Source organism: Phocoena sinus, chromosome 15, assembly GCF_008692025.1.
Source record: "Phocoena sinus isolate mPhoSin1 chromosome 15, mPhoSin1.pri, whole genome shotgun sequence".
Lineage (NCBI taxonomy): Eukaryota > Metazoa > Chordata > Mammalia > Artiodactyla > Phocoenidae > Phocoena > Phocoena sinus.
This window is the reverse complement of record NC_045777.1, coordinates 49,707,931-49,723,558: the sequence shown is the minus strand read 5'-3', so window position 1 is coordinate 49,723,558 and position 15,628 is coordinate 49,707,931. Positions and strand designations below refer to the sequence as shown.

At 46.2% G+C, this 15,628-nt stretch overlaps 1 protein-coding gene across 5 annotated transcripts in view; it reads right to left on the bottom strand.

Moving 5' to 3' along the window:
• Nucleotides 1–15,126, bottom strand: part of FAM234A (family with sequence similarity 234 member A) — a 31,213-nt gene extending 16,087 nt beyond the window's left edge. For 2 of the 5 annotated variants that reach the window (XM_032605342.1, XM_032605347.1), the window contains exons 1-2: nucleotides 15,041–15,126; nucleotides 10,121–10,245 (exon numbers count right to left, since the gene is read on the bottom strand). The gene's annotated coding sequence lies outside the window, so the exon portion shown is untranslated. Of the gene's footprint in view, nucleotides 1–10,120; nucleotides 10,246–14,788; nucleotides 15,013–15,040 lie in introns of those variants that run through there. The other 3 variants (XM_032605343.1, XM_032605345.1, XM_032605346.1) reach the window with 3 other exon arrangements.
• Between the last annotated feature and the right edge of the window lie 502 nt (nucleotides 15,127–15,628).

Sequence of the window (15,628 nt, the reverse complement as noted above, 5' to 3'; positions counted from 1 at the left end):
GGGTATATACCCAGACAAAACTATAATTCAAAAAGATACAGGGAATGGGGCTTCCCTGGTGGCACAGTGGTTAAGAATCCACCTGTCAATGCAGGGGACACGGGTTCGAGTCCCGGTCCGGGAAGATCCCACATGCCGTGGAACAACTAAGCCCGTGTGCCACAACGACTGAGCCTGCGCTCTACAGCCCGCGAACCACAACTACTGAGCCCATAGGCCACAATACTGAAGCCCGTGCGCCTAGAGCCCAGGCTCTGCAACAAGAGAAGCCACCACAATGAGAAGCCTGCACACCACAACGAAGAGTAGCCCCCACTTGCTGCAACGAGACAAGGCCCACGTGCAGCAACGAAGACCCAACGCAGCCAAAAATAAAATAAATAAAATAAATTTATTAAAGAAAAAAAAGATACAGGGAATTCCCTGATGGTCCAGTGGTTAGGACTCAGTGCTTTCACTGCGGTGGCCTGGGTTCAATCCCTGGTTGGGGAACTAAGATCCTGCCAACTGTGCGGTGAGGCCAAAAAAAAAAAAAAAAAAGATACATGCACCCCAATGTTCACAGCAATGCTATTTACAATAGCCAAGACATGGAAACAACCTAAATGTCCATTGACAGCTGAATGGATAAAGAAAATGCAGTACATATGTATACTGGAATACCACTCGGCCATAAAAAAGAATGAAATGATGCCATATGCAGCAACATGGATGCAACTACAGATTATCATACTAAGTGAAGTCACTTATATGTGGAATCTAAAATATGACGCAAATGAACCTATCTATGAAACAGAAACAGAATCACAGAGGAAGACTGGTGATTATCAAGGGGGAGGGGGTTGGAGGAGGGATGGATTGGGAGTTTGGGGTCAGCACATGTAAGCTTTTATATATAGACTGGATAAACAACAAAGTCTCACTGTATAGCACACAGAACTATAGTCAATATCTTATAATAAACCATAATGGAAAATAATATTTAAAAAGGCATATATATGTATAACTGAATCACTTTGCTGTACAGCAGAAATTAACACATTATAAATCAACTATACTTCAATTTTTAAAAATAGTGTATGTTAGCTATAAAATCATAAAGAGAACATCTTGTCAAGCTCCAGAATCTACACACACTTTTAGGCCATAAGAGTTCAGAGTTTAAAAAAAAAAAAGAGTTCAGAGTTTTATTCATAACTTTGTAAAATGCTATTTATGTATAAAACAAAGCAGGAAAACATATTGAGAGGGGTTACGTTTACAGAATACTTCAAGGTATTACTTTTCTTAAACGTACATGCCTACTTAAGTAATATTTAAGGAAGTCAAGCAAAGTAATAGTACAATTCCACTGTTGTGTACGTTGTCAGTGACAAAAATAAAAATGCTTTGGTGGTTAAAAAAGAGAAAGACAGAGAGAGATTAGCACCAAAATAAAAGAACCCTAAATGCATGTACGTAAGGGTACAGGATGGCGAGAAAGAGCAGATTTTGAAGCTGGGTTTGGTAGTGAGCTCTGCCTCTGGATTGTGGCTTTCCTCAGTTTCTTTTTCCTATTAGGTTGTTGGGAAGGTTTGGGTAGTGCATGTAGAGCTGGGGGCTCAGTGTTCGGCGGGGGCGCAGGGGGGCGATTCCCTCCATCGTTGTCACCACCCTCTCCCTGTGCTGCTCCTTCTCTTCTCCAGACACAGAGACCTCAGGAATCTCACCAGCGCCCTCTTTTCCTGTTAAACGAAGTGTTTCAAGCCTGGTGCTGCCCAAGGAGTTGAGGGTCTATATTTGAGATCCTGAGAACCTGAACTTCACTAAGGAACACAGTCTCTTTGCACTGAAGGGTCCCAAGTCCTCCAGTGAAGTCCCATGACCTCCCACCCCTCCGTAAGGGGGCTTCACAAAGCCTGGGTCCTACACCACTGGCAACACACAAGACAATTTAGGTGGTGCCAGGTGAACAGTTTTATTTCTAGTTATCTCTGTATTTTTTCACAGATGTCTTTCCGTTTATGGTGACAGTGGTCTTAGACTTCCAGTAACTGATAAAGGTTCCTTCCCTAACTGTTTATTTTGAAGTCACTGCTTTATAGGAAGTTGCGAAGATCATACCGAGAAGCCCCGTCTCAGCCTTCCCCAGCGGTTACAGCACAACTGCAGAACCGTATCAAAACCAGGAGAGCGACGTCATAGTTCTATGCCATGGCGTTCCCTGTGTAGATTCACGTATATCAAGATACAGAACTATATTCCATCACCACAAAGAGCCACACCCACCATCCCTCTCCCCTGGCAACCACCAACCTGTTCTTCATTTCTAAAATTTTGTCATTTGGGGAATGTTATGGAAATGCAATAACATAGTATGTGAACTTTGAAACTGGCTTTTTTCACCCAACACAATGCCCTTGAGGTCCCTCTGTGCTGCTGCTGTATGAATACAGTTGATTCCGTGTATTGCTGAGTAGTCGTCCCTCAGTATTCACAGACGCTCAAGTCCCTTACATCAAATGGGATGCACAACCCTACACACACACCCCTCGCCATACACCTTAAATCATCTCTAGATAACCTATAATACCCAGTACACTGTAAATGCTATGTAAACAGTTGCCAGTGTGCATTGAACTCAAGTTTCACTTTTTGGAACTTTCTGGATTTTTCCGCCTGGAATACTTCCAATCTGCAGCTGGTTGAATTCACAGATGGGGAACAGGGGATACAGACAGCCAACTCAGTTTTTAAAGAAATGGCAGCTTTGTAGTTTGTTACTCACATATGTAGGATTGCTGTATTTTCTGTGTGGCTCAGCCTTTTTATCATTGCACAATGCCCCCCCGTCCCCAAGTAATTCTTGCTCTAAAGTCTATCTGACATTAATAGCTCTTCTTATCGTCTCTTAATGTTTGCATGGTACATCTTTTTCCATCCTTTTATTTTCAATCTACCTATATCATATATTTGAAGTAGGTTTTTTTTTAGACAGCACAGGGATCTTTTTTTTTTCTTTTGGCAGTGCCAGACGGCTTGCAGGATCTTAGTTCCCTGACCAGGGATCGAACCTGGGGGCCACGGCACTGAAAGCACTGAGTCCTAACCATTGGACTGACAGGCAAGTCCCTGGATCATGTTTTTTTTTTTTTTTTTTCAAATCCACTCTGCAAATCTGTATTTTCAGACCACTTACTTTTAAGGAAATTATCCATATATTAGGCCTTTATTCTGCCTTTTGTTGTTTGTTCTCTGTTTTTTGTTTCTCACTTTTATTCTTCCTGACTTCCTGTGGATTACTTTATGAATAAGGGAAATATTATTTACAATTCTAGTTTTATTTATCTAGGTGCTTTAGCGTGTTTCACTGAAGATTTTTAGTGGTTGATCTGGACATTATTAGACACATCTAACTTAACACAGTCTCCTGCTGTCAGCATTTTCCTAGTTCAAGTGAAGTGTAGAGACCTCACGTCCCTGCTTTAAGCCTTTACCAGTCTGTGTATAATAGAATTGTGTTAAATATCTCCTTTACATACATCTACACATCAGTGTTATATTTTTGCTTCATTCATGAAACATAATTTAGAAGACTCAAGAGAATGAAAGTCTATTATATTTACTCATATTTTTGCTTTTTCTGTTCTTTCTTTCTTCCCAATGTTCCAAGAATCCTTCTCTTAACATTTCCTTTACGTTTCAAGAACCTCCTTCAGTCATTCTCTTAGAGCAGGTTTGCTGGCAACCAATTTATTTTCCTTCACACGATAATGTCTTTATTTCTCCATCATTCCTGATGAATAATTCCCCAGATACAGAATTCAGTGCTTGACATTTGATAGGTTCTTTTCTTTCAGCCCTTGAAAAACATGATGCCACTTCCTTCTGGCCTTCACGGTTTCCAGTGAGAAATCTGCTGTCCTTTGAATTGTTTTTCCCCATAACTAAGATGTCAATCTCTCTTGCTGCTTTCAAATTTTTTTCTTTGTCTTTAGTTTTCAGAAGTTTAATTACAATGTGTCTTGGCATGGGTTTCCTTGGGTTTTTCCCGCTGAAGGTTTGCTCAGCTTCCTGAACCTGTAGGTTTACATCTTTTGCCAAGTGGTGGATATGTTCAGCCATTATTTTGGTTTCTGGGGCAGCAGCACAGCTGTGAGAATCCCGGGTGGGAGAGCTACAGCCCAGGCCATGGGGCCTCTGGACATGGCTCCCTCCTCCAGCTCTGTGCCCCTGGCCTCTCTGGTGTTTTCTCTTAAAGTGTATTTAACTAGAAAAAGTGAGTTGATTAAAGAAAAGTACTAAATAAAAATAACTGTGTAGTTATGCTGCGAGTATGGCACAATCCTGAGTGGCACATGAATGAAGTGGGAACACTGCTTTCTTGGCCTTTTCCTGTCCCTTCTGGGGACACCTCCACTCCTGGAATATGGAGCCAAGCCCTACACGCTGCACAGTCCTGGTTACTAGGAATTTGCCATATTCTGAACTAAAATCTGCTCTCCTGTAACTGTCCCCTGATCCAGATTCTGTGCTTTGGAATAATATCTAATCCCTTTACCTACATGTAAACCCTTCAAGTGTCCAAAGAGCATAAATTAAAAAACTGTGTTTGGGAGGGTGTCACCTGCTACTCCCACAGCTGTGGCCCCCATGACGGGTTGCAGACCCTCCAGTGTCCCTGAAAAGCCTAATCCTAACACTTCTCTGTGTCTAAGTCCACCTAAAACATCCTTCCCTTTCAAACCCTACCCACCCCTCAAGGCCCATGGAAAATGCCATCTTATTTATGAAGCCTTTTCTGGTTCTTCTAACCAAATGTGACCCAAAGCCAGTCTGGCTTTTTTTTTTCTTGGCAGTGGGGATACTTGTTTAAAAGGGAGGTCACAATTTAGGAATGATTCCCTATCTAATCTAAGTCACCACAGGTGGCGGTGTAGTCTAGAGCAGGGGCTGGGACTGGAGACCCCCTCCCATCCTAGGCCCCCCGGGCAGAGACCCCCTCCCATCCGAGGCACCCGGGCATCTACCCAACCTCTCTACACCAGTCAAGGTTCCTGTTTGCCAAAAACACTCTAGCTATTGTAGGCAGAAAGAGAATTTGTTGGAAAGAGATTAGACAGTGTCCAGAGTGGATGGGGAGACCAGAGAGTCAAACTCAGAAAACGGGTGGACGCCAGGGATGTAAGGTGGCTGAGGCTCCGTCGGGCCCATGGCCGTGGGGGCAGTCTGGTTCAGACACAGCCGCTGGCACCAGGCCCTGCCACCCCCAGGCTCTCTCAGGGGGACCCTCCGAGGACAGGCTGGGTAACCCAGCCCCCTCGGCTGGGACCCTTTCTCTCCACTACACGCTCTCACCAGCTCCCTGGAGAAGTCTGGAGACAACACCAAGCACAAACTGGCCCCAAAGAAACACAGCTCTCGGCGACTTCTCTGGCCCCTTTCTCTAGGACCAGTGAACCTCGCCCGGGAGCGTTCCCAAATAAAGCTCACTTGAAGCTTTAAAAAAAAAAAAAAAAAAGAAACACAGCTCTCAAACGTAGAGAAGCAGTGGGGAAACGTCACACCTGGGCTTTCCCAGTCCTGCGGGTTGAGCCACGCAGACCCCAGGCCTCAGGACACTGCACTGTGAGCAACACCAATGGCCACAGCCCTCACCTCAGACAAAGCCTGACCTCACAGCGCTATTTTTATACTGGGGTCAGTAATAAAAAATTACAAAAAGGGAAATACTGAATTCTGCTTTGTAACGTCTTTGAATATTTGACGGGCTTCATGCAGAAGAGTGGCAGCAAGACGAGGGCCAAAGGGCAGAAGCCACAGCAGCCATTTCAGCTCCTGCGAGGCAAAAATGCCCTCCAGACGGAGGGTCCCAGCGCAGGGACAGCTCGGGACGCTCCAGCTCTGGCGTTTTCCGACTGGAGGTTGAAGCAGAACTGATCCTAAGCGCTGCTTCCCATCATCCCTCTAAGAGCAAGGATTTCACTCACTGTTCCCGCAGAAATCACTGGCTCACTTGCATTACTCTGAATAATTTCTTTTTTTTTCCTTTTAATCATTAACAGAGTTCCAAGTTAAAGATACTTCATAACAGATAGGTGAAAGATACTGTGATCCTTCTCCAGGGAAGGTTTCTATTCTTCAGGAGAGAAAGCTGGGTAGGTAGGGAGGGCATATCCAGCATAACCAACTCAAGTAACAAAACTTTATTCACCTAAAAACAAACTGAGTTGGACAGAGGGAGAGATGATAACCTCTCTATTTGACACCTCGAGAATCCTCCCCCTCAGCCGGGTCCCTAAGGGCAGGCGGTGGGACCACAGTGCCGGGTGGGGAGGGGCAGTGAGGATGGGCCCGTGTCAGGTGGGTCGGCCCACGTGCCAACTGTGCTGCTGGCTGCACAAACGTCCACATGTGATAGACTCTCATATCATCAGACACACAGACAAGGGAGCCCATGTGAGAACTGGCGAAACAGGAATGGGGCAGGTCTGTGGCGCAGTGATCAGCACTGTGCCAGCATCTAGCTCCCACCTCTGATAATGCGCTAGCCCCAGGGACGTCACCACCAGGCCCGGGGGAAAGCACTTCAAGCTTTTTGTAATATCTTGTGAGTCTATAATTAGTTCCAAATAAACAGTTTAAAAAAAAAAATTAAAACCCTTGAGGGGCTTCCCTGGTAGCACAGTGGTTGAGAATCCGCCTGCCAATGCAGGGGACATGGGTTCGAGCCCTGGTCCGGGAAGATCCCACATGCCGTGGAGCAACTAAGCCTGTGCACCACAACTACTGAGCCTGTGCTCTAGAGCCCACGAGCCACAGCTACTGAGCCCACGTGCTCCGCAACAAGAGAAGCGACCGCAACGAGAAGCTCGCATACCGCAACAAAGAGTAGCTCCTGCTCACTGCAACTAGAGAAACCCTGCGTGCAACGAAGACCCAACGCAGTCAAAAATAAATAAATAATAAATAAATAAATTTAAAAAATAATTTAAAAAACAAACTTTGAGGGCTTCCCTGGTGGCGCAGTGGTTGAGAGTCCGCCTGCCGATGCAGGGGACACGGGTTCATGCCCCGGTCCGGGAAGATCCCACATGCCGTGGAGTGGCTGGGCCTGTGAGCCATGGCCGCTGAGCCCGCACGTCTGGAGCCTGTGCTCCGCAATGGGAGAGGCCACAACAGTGAGAGGCCCGCGTACCGCAAAAAAAAAAAAAACCAAACAAACAAACTTTGAGCAAGGGAGGGGGGTCAGAGCTTCCCCAGGGCCCGGCGACACCTCAGAACTGCCCAATCATGAAGTTTCTGCTCCAGAGGTGGGTACTGTTTCTGTTTTGTTCTGCTTGTTCTTGGCAGAACATCAACCACAGTGCAGTTCTACGAGGACATCCAAAAGAACAGCCAACCCCCAACCTGCCACTATTTCAAAATAATTACAGCCTTTCTGCAAACCCCCCACGGCAATCACTTCCCTTCCCACCGTGGGGAAAAGGTCCGTGTGGTTCCTTGCTGCTCGTGTACAGTGACACCCGGGAACATGTACAGTACCACGCAGGTGCCCGAGGTCACGGAGGGCCCGGGAGCAGGACCGTCTGGACAGCAGGGGAGCGCTTGTGGCGACGGCGGGGCCCCAGCGCCGCCAACACTGAGGACACGCCTGATCCTGAGCCCAGGTGTTGTGGCAGAAGGCTCACACCAAAGGCACACAGGCAGCTCAAGGTGCCAACCTGACCCCAGCAGACGCAAAGGGTTAACCCTAAGCCGAATCACTAAGTCTGTGAACTCCAGGCTCTTTTCCTTTTTGTTTCAAATCGAAGCTGCTGTTGTTAAATTCCACATAAAGAAGTAAGAGAAACCTAAAAAGTCTTTTGCCTCCAATACAGCAATGAAGCAGCTGCAACCATAACCTAGAATAAAGCGCATCCCTGAAATCAGGTGTGTTTACTAGCTCCTCGTTGTCCAGCACAGAAAAGACCCATAGCCAACGGCCTATGTGCTCTAAGTAACAGGCCCATTGGAAAGACAGGCTTCTGGAAGTCCAACCTGGGCATAAAAACGCATATTTCTGTGTTAGCTAAACTCAATGTGAGAAGTCTGGAGAACAGGGGTCCTGGGGAACATCAGGGCAGCAGATCTTAAGGGAAACACAATGCACATTTGTACACATATACAGAAAATTAAAGGAACACACTTCCCAGGTACTGCAAAGGAATGAAGTTTTCACTTAAAACAAAAGCTGTTAGGACACAGCAAATGAAGAAAGGATAATAAAGGGAAAGACTCTGAGGTTAAGAGACTTGTATCTTTACCTCATTTGCATCTAATGTCCTTTTCTGTCATTTCTAACTAGCTCGTGGTCTTAAGGACAGAGATCAGAAATCGGTTTAGAGGATTTCCAGACAGTCACTGACTGGGATTTTCTCCTGCCACTTCTGAGCTTCTGAAATGATGACTATGCGGCACACTTTTTGACTTAAGTGTCAAGTAAAACGAAACAAAAAAGAAATGAAGAAAAATGTGAGAGATGAGAAAGAAAATGTATCAATATGATACACATTAGGGTAAAAGGTATGAGTCTAAGAATAACCTGCTTGAGATAAACATGCAATCCCTGTGTACAGCTTTTCAAAGGGCCACACACCTGCAGGTGTGTCTGCTCAAGGCCAAACCTGCCCTCCTCCCTGGTGGGGAAGGACAGTAAAGCCCAGTAACAATTAACATTTGGAGGGGCAGGAATACGCAGTATTTGTGTAAAGGAAATAACTCCTTTTTCTCCAAGATCTCTTTCTTGAGAACAGTTTACTGAGACAGAGAGAACAGAAAATTCAAAAATAAAAATGTCTCTAACTTTTTTTGATGGATAAAGAAAGCATAAAGATTCTAACAGGTGAGACACTGAGAATAAATAAGCAATGATGCTGTTAAAAAAAAAAAAAGATTCTAACAAGGGCAGGGACTTTGCTGGTGTCTCAGTGCATAAGAATCCGCCTGCCAATGCAGGGCACGTGGGTTCAAGCCCTGGTCCGGGAAGATCCCGCATGCCGCAGAGCAACTAACCCCGTGAGCCACAACTACTGAGCCTGTGCTCTAGAGCCCGCGAGCCACAAATACTGAGTCTGCATGCTGCAACTACTGAAATCCACACACCTAGAGCCCATGCTCCGCAACAAGGGAAGCCACCACATTGAGAAGCCCGCGCACTGCAACAAAGAGTAGTCGCCGCTCGCCACAACTAGAGAAAGCCTGCATGTAGCAATGAAGACCCAATGCAGCTAAAAATAAATAAAATTAAATCTTAAAAAAAAAAAAAAGATTCTAACAAGGGCAGAGGAAAAAGGGAAAATTGCCCCAACAAATAACTGACAATTCTATAGATATTATGAAAGTAGGGGGTTTAACCTTTTTAAACTAAAATTTGGTAACTTTTTTTTTGGGGGGGGAGAAAAGATCACTTCAGGGGACTTTAATAAGAGATGCACCACCACCCCCAATTTTTAAATTTTCAATTTTACAGAATTCTTTTCGGACAACGAATCAAAGAGATCAGACTTTGAAAATTAAGCACTTCCACTGGAAAGGTAGTTTGCATATTTTAAAAATTGGTTTAAACTAAGTAAAATTTTTGTTCAGTTTAAACTGGATGCCTTAAAATCTTAACTCTGGTTTTAGTTGAGAATTTTGAGAACTTGGTACTACAGTCAGCTCTGTGACAGAATACGGAAGGAGTAGCCCACTTCTATTTGCCCAGACACAGAACACCTTCCTCCACTCACACAGGAACAGCTACTTCTCGTATTACTTGACCTCACTAGGGTGACAATTTCACAAAGTAGACATTATTTTAATCAAAGGTACCTGCAAATTAGAAAACACATAGAGAGAAAATACATTTAAATAGGCAGAGGAGAGGCCTGGAGGAAACAGCAGATGAGCTTTTTAATTTTTTATTATTTTTTTAATTTTTATTGGAGTGTAGTTGATTTACAATGTTGTGCAGATGAGCTTTTTAAATGGAGAAAATATGTAAGGAATACTTAGGAAAAGACTCTGATTATAGATTAACTTTACTATCTAGCTTCACCAGTTAGTAATAGAAACTGAAAGGATTTTGTCACTGGATTAAACCATGAAAAGATCAGCTTACCACTCTTGGACTGCGTACTGATATGGTCCAGGGTGACTCTGAAGGTGCAGCTGGGAGTGGAGCAGATTTCTCTCTTTCCACTGGGGAGCTCTCACCCCCAGTTCACACTCAGCGGGGTTACTTTTCTAGAGGACAGAAATTACATTAGACAAAACATACTGCATCTTGTTATGTATCCACTGGGCATGTGTTTTATCTGCAAATCGCCTTTTGTCCACTTGGCCTTGCTGTGATTTGACCAGTAAGGGATCCTGGTTTTCTTTTCTTTTCTTTTTTTTGTCTGTGCCAGGCGGCTTATGGCATCTTAGTTCCCCACCAGGGACTGAACTTGCACCCTCAGCAGTGTAAGCGCAGAGTCCTAACCTCTGCACCACCAGGGAACTCCCAGGGATCCGGATTTTCAAGTCTTCCCTCAGGATGGTCCTCCTGCCAGGAGGCCCTCTCAGTGCTCCAAGCCTTGGCTGGACTACCATCAAGCCTACGTGAGCACCACGGACCAGGAAGGCCACCTTCCACCTGAGAACTCGAACTTTTTCTTTCAAAGCACCCATAATACTCCTCCCACAGCCTCTGACCGAGAGCTATTTTAGGGCAGCAGGACTTCCCTGGTGCTAAACAAACGACAGACACTTGGTAAGTGTCAGTTAAACTAAGTGTCAGTGAAACGGGGGAGAGAGCTTTTGGGAGCCATTCCTTGACAAGAAGGTGAGATAAGGCCCATCAAGTTCTTCATTCAAGAGCTTGTCTGGATGCACAGACCTCATGACCTGTAATCACAAACCGATCTTTTTTTTTTTTTTTCTGGTACGCGGGCCTCTCACTGTTGTGGCCTCTTCTGTTGCGGAGCACAGGCTCCGGAAGCACAGGCTCCGTGGCATGTGGGCTCCTCCCAGACTGGGGCACGAACCCGCGTCGCCTGCATCGGCAGGCGGACTCTCAACCACTGCGCCACCAGGGAAGCCCCACAAACCGATCTTATAGTGTGAGTGCTCAAATGCTCGTCCCCAAAGCCAGCTGTGACATATACAAACGGTTTAGGAATTTCTTATACATTAGGAGGCCTGTGTCCCGGCCCAGTGGCCCGAGTGTTCTGACAGCACTTCAACCAGAGGCATGTGAGAGACGCCCACAGAACCCAACTGGGCAGACTGGGTTTTCGGCTGAGCAAAGCAGAAGTCAGACAATGACGGCTACAGTGTTCAGCCGTTTACAGCCGAACAACTACTTCTTCTCTTCACCAAACAATAATCTCAAGACAGACAATAGGCCCTTAATCATCTTTCAAATGAGAACAAATTTTAAGGTCATGCATGGTTCCCGGTTAAAGGCAAGTGTTTCACAGGCAGCTCAGTGCTTAGGACCTGAACCTCAGCACACAGTTCCTCTCCACGAGATGCAAAACTTTCAGAGTAATTGAGGGCAGCTCACATACCACCTAAAAGGGAGTTACGGAGAAGTGGCTATCAGAATTTTAGACAAGCAACTGTTACACAGAACAAGTTTTGTAGGTTTGTCTGTAAAATAACATGGAGTAAGCTTTTTTCCTGAGTTCTAAGGAAGATTCAATTTCCTTTGATTCCCCCACAAATCAGTGTTTCTTCTTGTCCTTACATTAAGGACAGCAGAAGCTCTTAAGAAGATAAAGTATAATTCTTACTTGATCACTTTTGATCAACCCTATAAATATGCCTTAACTTCACTTTACTTATTTACCTTTATTTTTTAAAAACCTGTTGTCACATAAATGTTTAAATATTCATGAAAGTAGAGACCACCAGCCCCATTCATCCACGACCCAGCTTCAACAATTACCAACACAGAGCCAACCTTTTCCATCTACAGACCACACTTCTCTCCCATGCCCCACCTCCAATTTCTTAAAAAATTTACTCCAATTTTTAAACAGTTAGAGATATGCCACTAGATCTCTCAATATCTGCTTCCTGGTTATTCATTTAGGAATCAGCATTCTTCTTTTTGGACACTACATCCAGACAACCTAAGCTCCATGAAGGATTTTACAAAGTCAGAGCGGGAACAAAACTCACTAAGTTTGTGGTTTTTCTAAAGACTGGTTTCGGGTGAGGTACGTAGTAAATTTTGCAACAACCACAAACCCTGTAGATTCTGACGTATCTCTTCAGTTGAACCCCTCCTTTCAACGGCCGCTGCTTTAGATCGTATTTTTATAACTTCTCACCTGGATTTCTGTAGCCCTCTCAAACCTTCCTTGATGCTGCAAGAGACATCTTTCTAATATCTCCTGATCATGTCATTCCCCTGCTTGAAATTCTTGACTGACGCTTCACAACTTTAGAACAAAGCTCAGCCACCTGAGTTTGCCTTCAGGTCTTTCCACCACCTGGCTATCGCCTACCTCTAGTATCATGTCTTCCCAAACCCTATACCCAACGTCTGTTCCCCCGTCACAAGGCTGACCTACCAGTAACTCCTACTGGGCCTTCATAGCCCACTCAAACCAGTCCCCCACCCACCCACCACCCACCACTGCTCCATACCCACTGAGCCACTGGTGAGACCTACCCCCAGATGGTGAAGAACTTCGGAGGGCATCACTCGTTTATTGCCTTTGTCTTCCCAGGACAAAGCATAGTGCACGGCATAAAATAAACATACACATTCACCTGTCTGAATAAATGTCCAATTCTTGCTATGCTCTGCTTGTAAACTTTTCTAACTGATTTGAAATAGATAGCATGTATCAGACATAGGGGTCAATTTGACTACCCGACATCCACTCCTTCTCTCTGTAACAGCACCTGGGCTTTGTTTGGGTAAATCCACTTTCCCACAAGCTTAGTGTGGTTCTGGTAACTTTGGGGAGGGCTCCTTACCCAGGGCTAGCTAACTAATCAGATTCACATGATTAGGACCCAACTGAATACTAGATCCGGAACTGCAACTGGAATTACAGGAATAGGCACTCTTTTCCCACAGGAGTGGTTTTAAAATATGTTCACAAGCTCTTTGATGTGCCTCCCTTCAAAGGTGAAGTCTTTAGTACCTAGTGATGCCAGCAAACAGAATATGGCAGGAGCAGCAGCAAAATTCCAAAATTAGATCATAAAAACCATGGTGACTTCCACCGTCCTCTCTCTCCTCTCTTATCGCTTGCTCTTAGGGAAGACAACGACATGTGAGGACGTGGGCCCTGTGGCTAGGAAATAAGGATTCCAGCCAACAGCCAGCCAGCAAGGAACTGAGGCCTTGAGTGAGTGGACTGTCTTGAAGTCAGACCCTCCGGTCCCAATCAAGACTTTAAATGACTGTGTCCCCAGCCAATATCTTGGTTGTAACCCCATAGAGTCCTTTGGGACTTCCCTGGCGGTCCAGTGGTTAAGACTCCACGCTCCCAATGCAGGGGACATGGGTTCGATCCCTGGTTGGGGAACTAAGATTTTGCATGTTGCATGGCGTGGAAAAAAAAAAAGAATCCCATGAGAGTCCTTGAACTATAATCACCTAATTCACTCCTGAATTCCTGACCCACAGAAACTGGTAATAAATGTTTGATGTTTTAATCCATTAAAACATCATTGATGTTGATTTGTTACGGAGCAGCATATAACTAATACAAGCAGGTAGAGCAGAGGCAGGAACCTGAGAAGAAGAAAGGCAACATAGAGAGAAACAGGTCAAAGAGAAAGTGTGTGAGAGGATGGTAGTAAGACCCCCACACTCCATCACTAAATCCTGATGATCTCATTTAAGCCCCTGGCCCCATCTATTTCTGGTCCCCTGGACTTTCCTAAGTGAAAGTAGGTGGAATGCCTCCAGAGGTTGATCTCGTTTTAATGGACGCTTGACACTTGAAGCCAAAAGCACTCCAATCCGTGCAACAAGGACTCAGAGAACTGGTAAAATGCCCAAATAAATGTCCACTTCATTGATAACAGGGTCATTTCCATTTCACTCTTTCCTGATCCGTATTCTCTCTTTAGCATGCTCCATATTTTGCTTATTTATCTTACTTATTATCTGTATCCTCCCATAGAATTGAAGCTCCTTGAGGACAGGAATTCTGTCTTGATGAGTGCTATATGCCTGGCACCCAGCAGACACTCAGTACTTGCTGAGTTCATCTAGGCTGCTGTAACTTCAGGCTCACAGGGAAAGTGCAAAGAGAGCAATGGAGCCATCTGGTTGAGGCTCAGAAGAACATTAGCAGCCTAGGGGTAGGTGAGCACATCGCACAAGCTCCTCAGCTGAAATCACGGAGTTGCAAGTACTTGCAGTTGTCTATACCCTGATAACCTATCAGTCAGCTCCCAGGCAATCAAGTCATGGGGGAGGTGAGAACTCTCACAGACTGACAGCGTTCTTCCCCGCTTTTAAACTCTGCTTTGCTTTTGCTTAGTAAGACAGGCTGTAGGGAGCAATCACCTCTATAGGTGAGTAACCGTCAGCTGAGCTTTGGATTACTGAGCCAGTCGTCAAACAGACGCCGTCCTAGAAAGAGGACATGCATATCTGACCCTGGCGAGAGGCAGCTCATTTTAGTATTAGTATATTTTTAATTACTTCAGGCAACCCGTGCAGCGATGGCTAGCTTGCCTCCTGTGCAGCCAACTGGGGTGGGAAGGTTCCTAATGGGAGTTAAATCCTGTCTTTGGGGGAAAGCGGGGCTGAACTGAGCGCCACACAAACCCAGGCTGTGGCAGTCGGTCCTGCCAACCCGCTGCGCTGCCCGGCTCCCGCGTAGCTCCTCCACCCACAGCGCGGCGCGGACACGCACGGACTCCAACGCTGGGCGGTGGGCGAGAGCACGGGCGGGCTCTTGGGGCTGGGGTCTCCCGGGGCCCCGCGCCGACGCGGAGAGACACGGCCCGAGAGGGAAGAGGTGGACCCGCGCGAGGCCGCGGAGCGCACGCGCGAGAAGGAAGAGGACGCGCTACTCACCCGCCGCCGCGCCCTCCCGAGGATGCCAGAGCTGTTGCCCGCGCCGCCACCAGGCTGCTCGGCCCCGCTCCTGGCGTCACTTCCGGTCGGGCGGGGCGGAAAGCGCGCTCAGGCCCCGCCCCACGGCCGGCTCGGTTGCTGAGCAACGCGGACGGTAGTGTCAGACCCGCAGATTGCTTTGGGGGTGCTGCCGGTCCGCTCCGGTTCCGCGGTTGTTAGCGCGTTCGAGCATCTTTAGTTGGTTTTACTTGCGTTGGCCTGACGTTTCCTCTTACGGAAGTGCCTGTTCTGGTCTTTGGTCCAGGTTTCTGCTGAAAGGCTTGTCTTTTCGTGTTGTTTCCTGGCGCTCTGAATTGGATATTAAGTTTTTGTCGGTGGCGTGTGTTGTAAATATCTCGGTTTGCGTCTCGTCTTTTTACTTTAATATTAAAAAAATGCCAGGGCTTCCCTGGCGGCACAGTGGTTGAGAATCTGCCTGCCAGTGCAGGGGACACGGGTTCGAGCCCTGGTCTGGGAAGATCCCACATGCCGCGGAGCGGCTAGGCCCGTGAACCACAACTACTGAGCCTGCGCGTCTGGAGCCTGTGC